This window comes from Ornithorhynchus anatinus, chromosome 2, assembly GCF_004115215.2.
Source record: "Ornithorhynchus anatinus isolate Pmale09 chromosome 2, mOrnAna1.pri.v4, whole genome shotgun sequence".
NCBI lineage: Eukaryota > Metazoa > Chordata > Mammalia > Monotremata > Ornithorhynchidae > Ornithorhynchus > Ornithorhynchus anatinus.
Genome location: NC_041729.1, coordinates 148,353,805 through 148,368,325, shown reverse-complemented (window position 1 = coordinate 148,368,325; position 14,521 = coordinate 148,353,805). Strand labels below are relative to the sequence as shown.

The following is a 14,521-nucleotide window of genomic DNA, read 5'->3' as shown; positions in this document are numbered from 1 at the left end:
ATATTTCTTAAGCTCTTAAATGTGCTAAATGCTAGGATAAATAGACGATAATTAGGTCAATCTGATTAAAGCCACCTGGCAAAGGTGTGATGTGGCTGACAAAGCTTTGATGATGCTGGTGACTGATAATCAATAATATTTACAGAGCACTGTACAGAGTGCTTGGGAGAGTACAGTATAAGAGAGTTGATTGACACATTCCCTGCCCACATTTTCCAGAACTTAAAGATAATAGGGAGAGTCAGAGTTGTCTTGGTCAGGCTACTTAAGAACGCTATTAGTTCTGAGCTGCCACAATTTCATTGAGTTTGTAGGCCACAATTGGCAGATACAGCTGACATGACCTGTACTGCACATCAGAAATAAAAGGAGTGTTGGGAACAACATCGATATCTCTACATGTTGTTGTTAGTCCTTAAAAAACTGTTTGAGAGCATCAGAAGACAGAGGCATCAGGAACTAGGAAGCATTGTGTGTCATTCGGTCATTCAGCACTATTTATTGAGCCGGAAACAGCATGGTTTAGTGGATGATGTTGATGATGGTATTTATTAAGCGCTTACTCTGTGCCAAGCACATTTCTAAGCGCTGGGGTAGATATGAGATAATCAGGTTGTCCCACATGGGGCTTACAGTCTTAATTCCCATTTTACAGATGAAGTAACTAAGGCACAGAAAAGTGAAGTGATTTGCCCAGAGTCGCATAGCTGATAAGTGATGGAGCCAAGAGTAGAACCCACGACCTCTGACTCCCAAGCCCGGGCTCTTTCCACTAAGCCATTTAAAGCACAGGCCTGGGAGCCAGAGGATCTGGGTTCTAATCCCAGCTCCACCACTTACCTGCCATGTGACCTTGGGCAAGGCACTTCACTTCTCTATGCCTCCATTTTCTCAACTGCAAAATGAGGATTCAATACCTGTTCTCCCTCCCATTTGACTGTGAAGCCCATGTGGGACTGGGACTATATCCCGCCTCATTAAACTTGCATCTACACCAGTGCATAGAAAAGTCCTTGGCTCATAGTACGTGCTTAACAAATGCCACTGGAAAAAAGCTTGTACTCTGTAGTCTAAGTGCTTGGAAGAGAACGGTAAAATAGGTAGACAACCCCTACTCTCAATAAATTTACAGGATATGATGATTTGATGGTTATGTTAGAATTAAAATGTCTTTCTCTTTTTTTAAATGGTATTTGTTAAATGCTCACTAAGCACTGGGGTAGGTACAAGGTAATCGGGTTGGACACAGTCCCTGTCCCACATGGGGCTCATGGTCTTCATCTCCATTTCACAGATGCTGCTGCTGCTGCTGATGGTATTTGTTAAGCGCTTACTATGTGCCAAGCACTATTCTAAGCTCTTGGGTAGATACAAGGTAATCAGGTTGTCCCATATGAGGCTCACAGTCTTTATCCCCATTTTACAGATGAAGGAACTGAGGCACAGAGAAGTAAAATGACTCGTCCAAGGTCACACAGCAGACACGTGGTGGAGTCAGGATTAGAACCCATATCCTTCTGACTCCCAGGTTCAGGCTCTTTCCACTAGGCCACACTGCTTCTCATGCTTCATCTCATGATGCATGCATAAACAAAGAAATAGAAACTCTAATTAAGACTTGTTTATCTTTTGGGAAACTATATTTACGTTACTCAAAGCATCGCGTTCAGGTCGCTATCTAAGTGATCTGTTTAAATGATCTCTTTTGAAACTCAAAGGAAAATCTTGTGTTGGACTGACAACACCGATAGGCTACCAATGAGTGCACCGAAGGTAACTTGTGAGAAAAAGCTTGGATAACTTTGGAATTAAATGCCATTCATCCCTAGAGAATTATTCCGTAACAGTTTCTAGGAAGATGTATGATTGCCGTAGTTCTGAAGGAGAAAAGGAAACTGCTTAATAAAAGAGTGATCAGCCTCTGGTTAAATCAAAAATTATTTAAGAAAGACTTGGTTTAATTCAGCCCAGTTTCTGACGTTCCCCAAAGTGTTAACATTATAAGGATGCTTGAAAATATCTCCACTTGTGCCCTAGAGACAGACAGGTCTATTCATTGTGAATTTTTAAAAAAGAATTAGGTGATGTGCATACTGGGCCTGGAATGTCTAGAGAGTGATTTAAATTTAATTTTTTTAAATTCAAAGCTAGGGAAATACTCAAAGACCTTATTTTTTTCCAATCATACTTGACAAGATTAAAGAGCAAGGCAAAGCAGTAGGGGGAGCAGATTTAATCATTAATCTCTTTTTCTACCATTCTGTAGATTGCGATTCTGAAATTATTGTAGGAGAATATTCACTAAGTATTGAAAATCTGATTTATTTTGTTTGCCATTATGTTTTGGAGTTTTGAGGGTTTTTTAGTGTTACTTGCTAAACACTCACTATGTGCCAGGCACTCTACTAAGTACTGGGGTAGATGAAAGCTAATTAGGTTGGACTGAGTCCGCATCTCAAATCACAACTTTGACCCCCATTTTACAGATGAGATAACTGAGGTGCTGAGAAGTTAAGTGACTTGCCCAAGGTCACACAATGAACAAGTAGCAGAGATGACCTGACTCTCAGGCCCTTGCTCTTTCCCACTGGGTCATAACAATAATAATAATAATAATAATGTTGGTATTTGTTAAGTGCTTACTATGTGCAGAGCACTGTTCTAAGCGCTGGGGGAGATACAGGGTAATCAGGTTGTCCCACATGAGGCTCACAGTCTTAATCCCCATTTGACAGATGAGGTAGCTGAGGCACAGAGAACTTAAATGACTTGCCCACAGTCACCCAGCTGACAAGTGGCAGAGCTGGGATTCAAACCCATGACCTCTGACTCCCAAGCCCGTGCTCTTTCCACTGAGCCACACTGCTTCTCATGCTGTTCCTCTAGTTTGAATGATATAAAACATGCCCTCTTTCAATTTCAGTTCAATTTCAAAAGTATTTATTCAACGTTCACTATGTGTGGAGCTCTGTACTAAGTGCTTAGGAGAGTACACTATAGCAATAAATAGACACATTCCCTGCCACCCCGACCTTACAGTCTAGACAAGGAGCCCTCTTAGCCCTGGCTCCCAGTCGGGTATAACCCAGCCCATACACAATTCGCTCTTCTAACGTCAAATATTTCCAATGCTTCCATGTAATCTTTTCCTTTAGCATGCACTTATGTAGAATAGGTGACTGGACTTGCCCTTTTCAGAATACAGTTGTTCATATAAGCTGTTGTACAAATACTACAGATTTTTCACCTTTCCAGAGCCAACACTAGTATTTATCTTATGTTATGTGAGCTCGTCGTGGGCAGGGAGCGTGACTGCTAACTGTGTTGTGATGATGATGATGGTATTTGTTAAGCGCTTACTATGTGCCGAGCTCTATTCTAAGCTAAGCACTGAGGTAGATACAAGGTTATTAGGTTGTCCCATGTAGGGCTCACACTCTTAATCCCCATTTTACAGATGAGGTAACTGAGGCACAAAGAAGTTAAGTGGCTTGCCCAAAGTCACACAGCTGACAAATGGTGGAGCTGGGATCAGAAGCCGTGACCTCTGATTCCCAAACCCATGTTCTTTCTACTCAACCATGCTGCTTCTCTCTCAAGCACTTAGTACAGTGTTCTGCAAATAATAATAATGTTGGTATTTTTTAAGCGCTTACTATGTGCAGAGCACTGTTCTAAGCACTGGGGTAGCTACAGGGTCACCAGGTTGTCCCACATGAGGCTCACAGTCGTAATCCCCATTTTACAGATGAGGTAACTAAGGCACAGAGAAGTTAAGTGACTTGCCCACAGTCACACAGCTGAGAGGTGGCAGAGCTGGGATTCAAACCCATGACCTCTGACTCCCAAGCCCTTGATCTTTCCACTGAGCCACACTGCTTCTCTACTAAGCGCTCAGTTAATAGCATCGATTGATTGATGGACATCATCTCTCTTGACTTTGTTTACTCACTCCCTCCCTCCTGGCTGGAGCTTCCTCTCGCTTATATCTGGCAGACCATCATCATTCTCCCCATCTTCATTGACCTACTAAAATCACCAGGGAGCCTTCCTTGATCCAGCTCTAATCTCCCCATGCTATTCTTCCTCCTTTCTGTGTCGCCTATGAATATGGGTCCATACCTCCTAAGCACTTTGATACCTGACCCAGACTTGCATCCTTATCATATCCTTTTCCTCTGCCAATTCCTCTCTCTTTAATTTATTTTGTCTGTGTGCCTCACTAGACTGTAAGCCCCTTAAGGACGGGGATCAATAAATATGATTGAGTGAATGAATCATGTCTACAACTCTTTGTACTCTCCCAAGCTTTTAGTCCAGTGCTGTGCACTCAAAAAGAGCTCAGTACCAATGGTTGATTGATTTAGCATCCAGAGTTGCTGAAATGAATTGAGAGGAAAAAGCACATTTTCCATCAGCCTCCTCGCTGGCTTCCCTGACTCCGGCTTCTCCCCTCTCCAGTCCATATTTACTCTACTACCTGGTTCAGTTTTCTCAAAAACTGTTCTGCTCAAGTTTCCACTCTCCTCAAGTACCTCTAATGGTGGCCCATCCGTCTCTCCCTCAAGCAGAAACTCCTCACTGTTGGATTCAAGGCACTCGATCAACTCTCACGCTACTGCTTATGCTTATTCCTCTACAACTACAAACCAGCCCGCATACTTCACTCCTCTAACACCCCCCTATTTAGTGTGCCTCAGTCTCATCTCTCTGCACACAGTAAGTGCTCAATAAATAAATACGATTGAATGAATCCCTTCCAGTTTCGAACCCTTGCTCATCATCTGGGAACTCACTCCCTCTACATATCTGATAGACTAGCACTCTTCCCAGACTGAGCTCCCCCTTTTCCCTCTGCTCTCTCTGCTCCCCCCTACCCCCCCTTTCACCTCCCCTCAGCTAAGCCCTCTTTTCCCCCCTTTCCCTCTGCTCCTCCCCCTCTCCCTTCCCCTCTCCTCAGCACTGTACTCGTCCACTCAACTGTATATATTTTCATTACCCTATTTATTTTGTTAATGAGATGTACATCACCTTGATTCTATTTATTTGCTATTATTTTAATGAGATGTTCATCCCCTTGATTCAATTTATTGCTATTGTTATTGTCTGTCTCCCCTGATTAGACTGTAAGCCCATCAAAGGGCAGGGACTGTCTCTATCTGTTGCCGACTTGTACATTCCAAGCGCTTAGTACAGTGCTCTGCACATAGTAAGTGCTTAATAAATACTATTGAATGAACGAATGAATGAATGTTTAAGGCTCCTCTAAGCTCCCTGTAGGCAAGGAATGTGTCTACTTGTCTTATGCCATCGAGTCGTGTCTGACCCATAGCGACTCCACAGACTCATCTCTCCCAAAATGCCTCGCCTCCACTGCAATTGTTCTGGTAGTGGATCTGTAGAGTTTTCTTGGTAAAAATATGGAAGTGGTTGACCAATGCTTTCTTCCGTGCAGTAAAATTGCATCTCCGCCCTCGCCTCTCTCCCATGCTGCTGCTGCCCACAATGGGTGAATTTTGACTTGTAGCGGATTGCCTTCCACTCGCTAGCCACTGCCCAAGCTAGGAATGGAATGAGTATGCCCCTGCTTGACTCTGCCTCCATTAGCCAAGACTGATCAAGGACTGGAAACTCATCAGGTGCAATCCAGAGAGGGGATGTGTCTACTAACTCTCATAATAATTATTTTATATTGTACTTTCACAAGCACTTAGTAGAGTACTTTGCACACAGTAATTATTTAATAAATACCATTGATTGATTTATTAAAACATCTCCTTCAGGCATCATTTTCTACATTCAGTCCCCCATGCTATTTACCCTCCTACTGCCTCACCTATGTGCTTAATTCCACCTCCTAAGCATGAAGTTACTTTCCCCTTCCCCACAGCACTCATATACTTGTCCTGATACTTTGGTGTCATCCCTTATCTGTAATTGATTTTAAAGTTCATCTCCCCTCTATACTCTAAGTTCCTTGAGAGCAGGGATCTGTTCATTTAATAGTAATCGTATTTTGTCTTAATAATAATAATAATATTGGTATTTGTTAAGCGCTTACTATGTGCAGAGCACTGTTCTAAGTGCTGGGGTAGATACAGGGTAATCCGGTTGTCCCACGTGAGGCTCACAGTTTATCCCCATTTTACAGATGAGGTAACTGAGGCACAGAGAAGTTAAGTGATTTGCCCACAGCCACACAGCTGACAAGTGGCAGAGCGGGAGTCGAACCCATGACCTCTGACTCCCAAGCCCGGGCTCTTCCCACTGAGACACGCTGCTTGGTAGATTGAATGATTAGGTACAGGCTTATTCTTTGGAATTCAGCACTCTGACCTAGCATCCCTAGTATAACTGCTTGTTCCAAAAAAAAGTGAATGTTGAAGAGTGGTTCTGGGAATGGAAGCTTTACATATTAATGATGTCGGTGGAAGGATGATGTCGAGATTTACAGTGAAGAAATGATGGTGAATCCAGCTTACAAACCAAGCCATCCAGTCCAGCAACAATTGATCATGTTGCTCAGAAGGGTATGAAATCTCAGAGTGAAAGGTAGATATACCAAGGACACTAATTTATTTGTTAGTCCTCATATTAACCTTGAGGGAAAGATTCTCACACTTATGCAAATTAGCAAGCAAAACGGTTTCACAACTGAGCTTCAACTGTTTTCTTGTTGTTGCTTTTTTTGTATGTTAAGCGTTTACTACGTATCAGGCATTGTACTAAGCACTGGGGTAGATACAAGCTAATCAGGTTGGACGCAGTCCACATCCTAGAAGGGACTCACAGTCCTAATCCCCATTTTACAGATGAGGGAACTGAAGCGCAGAGAAATGAAGCGACTTGCCCAGGGCCATACGGCAGACAAATGGTGGAGCCAGAATCAGAACTCAGGTCCTTCTCACTCCTGGGCCCATGTCCTATACACTAGGTTGCCCTGCTTCTCATTCATTCTTTCATTCATTCAGTCAGTCAATCGTATATATTGAGCACTTACTATGTGCAGAGCACTGTACTAAGTGTTTGGAATGTACAGTAGGAGAGTGTTGTCCCATGCACATTTGGAAGCTCAATGTATATCTAGATGGACCACTGGCAACATCTAGGTTAAGCCCAATTGAACATCTCAGGGGGAAAGGGGAGGGGAAGGGAAGGAGAAAGCTTCTCCTCACTACAGTTATTATTAGTGATTACCTACCCTTTAGAGCTACTCACTCTGTAAGGACTTGGGTATTCCCCCAGTAGCATTTCTCTACATCAGTAAATCAATCAAGTACATTTATTGAGCACTCACTGTGTGCAGAGCACTATACTAAGCATTTGGACGAATATGGTACAACAAAGTTGGTAGGCGTTCCCTACCCACAAGGAGTTTACAGTTTTTAAGTTATATTGCTTTCCTCTGTTAGCTCACTGTGGGCAGGGAACGTTCATTCATTCATTCATTCAATCGTATTTATTGAGCGCTTACTGTGTGCAGAGCACTGTACTAAGTGCTTGGAAAGTACAATTTGGCAACAGAAAGAGACAATCTCTACCCAACAACGGGCTCACAGTCTAGAAGGGGGAGACAGACAACAAAACAAAACAAGTAGGCAGGCATCAATACCTTCAGTAGATAGAGTCATAGATGAATGTACATCATTAATAAAATAAATAGAGCAATAAATATGTACAAATATATACAAGTGCTGTGGGGAGGGGGTAGAGCAGAAGGAGGGAGTAGGAGCCATGGGGAGGGGAGCAGGAGCAGAGGAAAAGGGAGGCCTCAGCCTGGGAAGCCCTCCTGGAGGAGGTGAGCTCTCTGTAGGGCTTTGAAGAGTGGAAGAGAGTTCTGTTACACTGTACTTTCCCAAGTGCTTAGTACAGTGCTCTGCATATAGTAAGCCCTTAATAAATAGAATTGGTTTGTAATTTATTTTTCTGTCGGTTTTTCTTGCTTGATTGTCAGCTCCTTGGAGACAGGGAGGATTTCATCTAACTCTACTGTGCTCCCCAAAGCACTTAGTACAATAATATTGGTTGATTGGTTAATTGATTGATTTGATGGACTGCCAGACAGTGGGGATGGAGAATGAATCTGAATAGCGGGACTGACAAGAGGAGGGCAACTCTCCTGCTTTAATGTACCTTTTCCTCTAGAATGAAACTCCCTTGTGAAGCAGCATGTCACAGTGCATAGAGTAAAGGCGTGGGAGTCAGAAGGACATGGGTTCTAATCCTGGCTCCACCACTTGTCTGTTGTATGACTTTGGGCAAATCACTTCACTTCTCCAGGCCTCAGTTCCCTCATCTGGGGATTGGGGATTGGGAATTGGGATGGTAGCCCCATATGGGACAGGGACTGTGTCCAACCGGATTTGCTTACATTCACCGTAGCTCTTAGTACAGTATCTGGCACATAGTAAGCACTTAAGAAAACCCATAATTATTATAATTAAGTAAGGTGTCTGTCAACTTTGTTATACTCTACTCCCCCAAGCATTAGTACAGTGATCTGCAAACAGTCATAGGTCAATAAATGATTGATTGATTGACTTTACTCCTTGAGATGTTTGGTTTCTGGCTGTGAAGTCATGGCATTTACTGGCTATTGGGTCAGCTTCTCCCCCATATTCCCCCTCCTGTTTACACAAGTAGCAGAACTCCTTTCTACATTCTTCGAGGAAGAACAGCCCTAACCTCTCAGTTATAGAATGAGTAATCCTTGGTCACTGTCTCTCTTTTTCCTTACCCCCTTCTATGTTAGCTTTTCAATTGATGCTATTTATTGAATACATACTGTGTGAAGAGCACTGTAATAAGTGCATGGAAGAGTACAATACAAGAGAGTTGTAGACACATTCTCTGCCCACAATTCTTGTTTGTTTTTTTAATGGTATTTGTTAATCACTTACTATGTGCCAGGCACTGTACTAAGTGCTGGGGTAGGTACAAGGTAATCAGTTTGGCCACAGTTTGTGTGCCACATGGGGCTCACAGTCTTAATCCCCATTTTACAGATGAGGTAACTGAGGCACAGAGAAGTCACTTTCCCAAAGTCACACAGTAGACCATTGGTGGTGCTGGAATTAGAACCCAGGTCCTACTGACTCCCAGTATTGTGCTCTATCCACTAGGCCATGCTGCTTCTCAATTTGTATCCGTAAAGTTCATAAAAAATAACATTGACATAATTTGGAACACTATATCAAAGCAATTACATTCCTGCATGAATTTTGGGTTTTTTTTAATATTATCTTATGTTTTCAAGAAAGTTTAGGTGTGAATTTTTTTCAAAATAAGAATATTTTCAGAGGTAGCTCTATCTTCAAATTGTAATTTTTTTGGTGCTCTTTCAGTTGAAAATAATTGACGTTTCTTGAGGCGTAAAAGTGCTTCCACCTCTCAACTGTAAGCTCACTGTGGCCAGGAAATGTGTCTACCAACTCTGTTGTATGGTACTCTCCCAAGTGCAGAGTACCGTGCTTTGCGTATCATAAGTGCTCAGTAAATTCCATCAATTGAATGATTGATTTTGTTTAATGGTTTATATTTAAATGTATCCATTTAGTGAGAGTTTGCTATCTGCCGTTTTGCTCATCAACCTTGAGGTGTTCACTTGGTAATTGAATTAACAGTGCTTGGCACATAGTAAACACTTAACAAATCCCATAATAATAATAATAATAATAATGATTAGTCTCTGAGAATCTACTCATACCTCTTCACTTCCATCAGTAGTCAGTTATTGGTGGTTTATTTGTAAGACAGTAATTTTTTCAATTGCTGATCACTGATCTGAAGATAGCTAAGAATTCATTTTAAAACTCCACAGAAAATCACTGTGCTTTTCATATTTGATCACTGGGTAGTTTTTGATTAGATTCTTCTTCATACTACTTTAAGATGAAATTATCTTTCAAGTTGCTTTTACTTAGAAGGTTGCCTGTATGTAATCTTACAGGATTATATTTGTGTTTATTAAAAAAGAAAGAATATTATAAATCTTGTTATTTTCAGCCTAAAATTCCTAATATAATCATTACAGTTGAATCTTAAGGGTATACTTGTCAGATCACATTTTAGTTTTGTGTTGGCAAATCTTCATGGGCAATAAAATGCAAAAATGTTTTCCATTTTAGGAATAAACACATCCACAGAGGTTTAACATGGAAATCAAAAACCCAATTAAATGTAACTGAATATGCAAATGTGCTGGAAAATTTGGCCATTGGGCTATTTCAGAAGTGTTTTAAGTAATTTTTTAAGCATTTCATTTTTCAGAACCATATAATTGCTGGGAAATTTATAGTGATTTAGAAAATATGAAAGGCATAAGAGAAGTGGGAAATTAACAGAGGCTTGATTAGAAAGAATGTATTATTGGAAATATTGGTGGCCTCATTTGTCAGCACTCAAAGTGCTAAATAATTATGATAATTGACAAGCAGTATGGCCTAGTGGAAAGGGCATTCTCCTGGGAGTCAAGGACCTGGGATATAATCCCTACTCTGCCACTTGTCTGCAGCATGACCTTGGACAAGTTACTTAACTACTCTGTGCCTCAGGTTCCTGATTGATTGTTTGAATTCCCATTTTTACAGTTTAGGAATTCAGTCAATCAATCAGTGGTATTTCTTGAGTGCTTGCCGTGTGCAGAGCACTGTACTAAGCATTTTGGAAAATACAATACAAAAGAGTTAAAAGTTGCAAAACTTGCCCACAAGGAGTTTATAGACTACAGGCAGAGTCATACATGAAAATACATTACAGATAGGGGAAGTAATAGAGTAATTCAATACCCATTCTCCCTTCCACTTAAGACTCTGAGCCCCTCATGGGATAGGAAATATGTCCAACCTGATTACCTTAAAACGGTTCTTAGTACACTGGCACAGAGTAAGCGCTTGACACAATTATTATTATTATTATATTATTGCTATTATAATTGCAAACAGTTTCCTTCCCAAGGCTCAGTGTTTGAACCTAATTCATTTTTTTCTGCCCTATCCTTCAATATATGTTCTAGAAGGAATATCAGAAAACTCCTTCTTACCAAATTTAGCAAGTATCCCAACCAGTCATCAGAGTAGGGTCTTTATTCAGAGGTGAGATTCAAGGCTGTGATGTTCCACTGTGTTGCAATAAAAGTCAGAAAGTCATTTAGTTTGAACTTGAAGGCTTCAGAAGTTTAGGATGCTCTCTGTGAGGCTTATGGTTCTAAAAATGATAAAGAAAGGACACGCCATGAATAAAGCAAAGCAGAGCTATCATAAATGAATACTGTATACTTCAAAATACAAGGTGGAAGCTTCTAAAATTTTTGTGGAAATTTTTTTATAAGAAAAGTATGTGAACACTTGGATATAATTAAAATATACTGGGAAAATTTCCTGCTTTTAATCTGAAAAATTAATCATCAAATAATCTTTCCTTGCCACAACACTCAATATCAATTTGGTGCATTTATTTAGATGTTCTGGTTTTATATATTTAAGGCTTTATAGGCATTCACTTAATTTAAAGAAAGCCAAAAGAGTAGCCCGTGAAAAAATTAGATATGATGTTACTGTCTTACATTTCTTGTCGGGGTAATTTTGTTCTTTAACCCTCATTCATGTGTTGTACTAATGGGATATAAAAATTATGCAATTAAGTAAATCGGCAGATTGTGGAGCACAAGTCAATACAGTACATGTGTAAATGAAAATGAAGTGATAATGTTTCAGTTTACTTGAGTTTTTCTAATTCCATTTAGTTCTCAAAATCTAAAAAAGGAAAGCAGTATAACCCAGTGTAAAGAGCATGGGCCTAGGAGTTACAGTATCTGTGTTATAATCCCTCTCTGCCACCCCCTCCACCTGCGCCTCGGACCCCATTCCCTCTCACCTTCTTAAAACCATCGCCCCTGCCCTCCTCCCTTCCTTAACTTCTATTTTTAACCACTCAATCTCCAAGGGCTCCTTCCCCTCTGCCTTCAAACACGCCCACGTCTCCCCCATCCTAAAAAAACCCGCTCTTGACCCCACTTCCCCCTCCAGTTATCGTCCTATCTCCCTACTACCCTTCCTTTCCAAAATCTTAGAACGAGTCGTCTACAATCGATGCCTAGAATTCCTTAACTCCCATTCTCTCCTAGACCCCCTCCAATCTGGCTTCTGTCCCCTCCACTCTACCGAGACTGCTCTCTCTAAGGTCACCCATGACCTCCTTCTTGCCAAATCCAATGGCTCCTACTCCATTCTGATCCTCCTTGACCTCTCTGCTGCCTTTGACACTGTCGACCATCCCCTCCTCCTCCGTACCTTATCTCACCTTGGCTTCACGGACTCTGTCCTCTCCTGGTTCTCCTCTTACCTCTCTGGCCGATCATTCTCGGTCTCCTACGCTGGAGCCTCCTCCCCCTCCCATCCTTTAACTGTTGGAGTTCCTCAAGGGTCAGTTCTTGGCCCTCTTCTGTTCTCCATTTACACTCACTCCCTCGGTGAACTCATTCGCTCTCACGGCTTTGACTACCATCTCTACGCAGATGACACGCAGATCTACATCTCCGCCCCTGTCCTCTCCCCCTCCCTTCAGGCTCGCATCTCCTCCTGCCTCCGGGACGTCTCCACCTGGATGTCTGCCCGCCACCTAAAACTCAACATGAGCAAGACTGAGCTCCTCATCTTCCCTCCCAAGCCCGGTCCGCTCCCAGACTTCTCCATCACCGTGGATGGCACGACCATCCTTCCCGTCCCGCAGGCCCGCAATCTCGGTGTCATCCGCCACCTAAAACTCAACATGAGCAAGACTGAGCTCCTCATCTTCCCTCCCAAGCCCGGTCCGCTCCCAGACTTCTCCATCACCGTGGATGGCACGACCATCCTTCCCGTCCCGCAGGCCCGCAATCTCGGTGTCATCCTTGACTCGTCCCTCTCGTTCACCCCACACATCCTATCCGTTACCAAGACCTGCCGGTTTCACCTCTACAATATCGCCAAGATCCGCCCTTTCCTCTCCACCCAAACGGCTACCTTACTATTACGGGCTCTCGTTATATCCCGGCTAGACTACTGTGTCAGCCTTCTCTCTGACCTCCCTTCCTCCTCTCTCGCCCCGCTCCAGTCTATTCTTCACTCCGCTGCCCGGCTCATCTTCCTGCAGAAACGATCTGGGCATGTCACTCCCCTTCTTAAACAACTCCAGTGGTTGCCTATCGACCTCCGCTCCAAACAAAAACTCCTCACTCTAGGCTTCAAGGCTCTCCATCACCTTGCCCCTTCCTACCTCTCCTCCCTTCTCTCTTTCTACCGCCCACCCCGCACGCTCCGCTCCTCTGCCGCCCACCTCCTCTCCGTCCCTCGGTCTCGCCTATCCCGCCGTCGACCCCTGGGTCACGTCCTCCCGCGGTCCTGGAACGCCCTCCCTCCTCACCTCCGCCAAACTGATTCTCTTTCCCTCTTCAAAACCTTACTTAAAAATCACCTCCTCCAAGAGGCCTTCCCAGACTGAGCTCCTCTTCCCCCTCTACTCCCTCTGCCATCCCCCCTTTACCTCTCCGCAGCTAAAGCCTCATTTTCCCCTTTTCCCTCTGCTCCTCCACCTCTCCCTCCCCATCCCCACAGCACTGTACCCGTCCGCTCAACTGTATATATTTTCGTTACCCTATTTATTTTGTTAATGAATTGTACATCGCCTTGATTCTATTTAGTTGCCATCGGTTTTTACGAGATGTTCTTCCCCTTGACGCTGTTTAGTGCCATTGTTCTTGTCTGTCCGTCTCCCCCGATTAGACCGTAAGCCCGTCAAACGGCAGGGACTGTCTCTATCTGTTGCCGACTTGTTCATCCCAAGCGCTTAGTACAGTGCTCTGCACATAGTAAGCGCTCAATAAATACTATTGAATGAATGAATGAACCTAGCTGCTGGACAAGTCGCTTACTTCTCTTTGCCCCAGTTTCCTCATCTGTAAAATGGGGATTCAACACCGGTCCTCCCTCCCACTTAGACTGCGAAACCCTTGTAGATCAGGGATTGTGTCCAACCAGATGATTTTGTATTTATCCTAGTACTTAGCACAGTGCTTGGCACGTAGTAAGCCCTTAAATATTATTATTATTATTATTGTTAAACTTTAAAAATAAAATAAATGTTGGTATTTGTTAAGCGCTTACTATGTGCAGAGCACTGTTCTAAGCGCTGGGGTAAACACAGGGGAATCAGGTTGTCCCATGTGGGGCTCACAGTCTTAATCCCCATTTTACAGATGAGGGAACTGAGGCACGGAGAAGTTAAGTGACTTGCCCACAGTCACACAGCTGACAAGTGGCAGAGCTGGGATTCGAACTCATGAGCCCTGACTCCAAAGCCCGTGCTCTTTCCACTGCACCACGCTTAAACATTGTTATTGTTCATATTTAACAATATATTGTTAATCGTGTTAATATTAATAATATTAACAAGTATTGTTATTAACAATAATGACCATGATGAGAATATTAGAGGTCACTTATTTTCCTGCTCAGGCATGTAGCAAATCAGGAATAATAAGGCA

At 42.7% G+C, this 14,521-nt stretch overlaps 1 protein-coding gene across 1 annotated transcript in view; it reads left to right on the top strand.

Annotated features, from left to right (window-relative positions):
• Positions 1 to 14,521, top strand: part of SLC2A13 (solute carrier family 2 member 13) — a 426,989-nt gene that overhangs the window by 339,663 nt on the left and 72,805 nt on the right. The gene's annotated exons all lie outside the window — the stretch shown is intronic.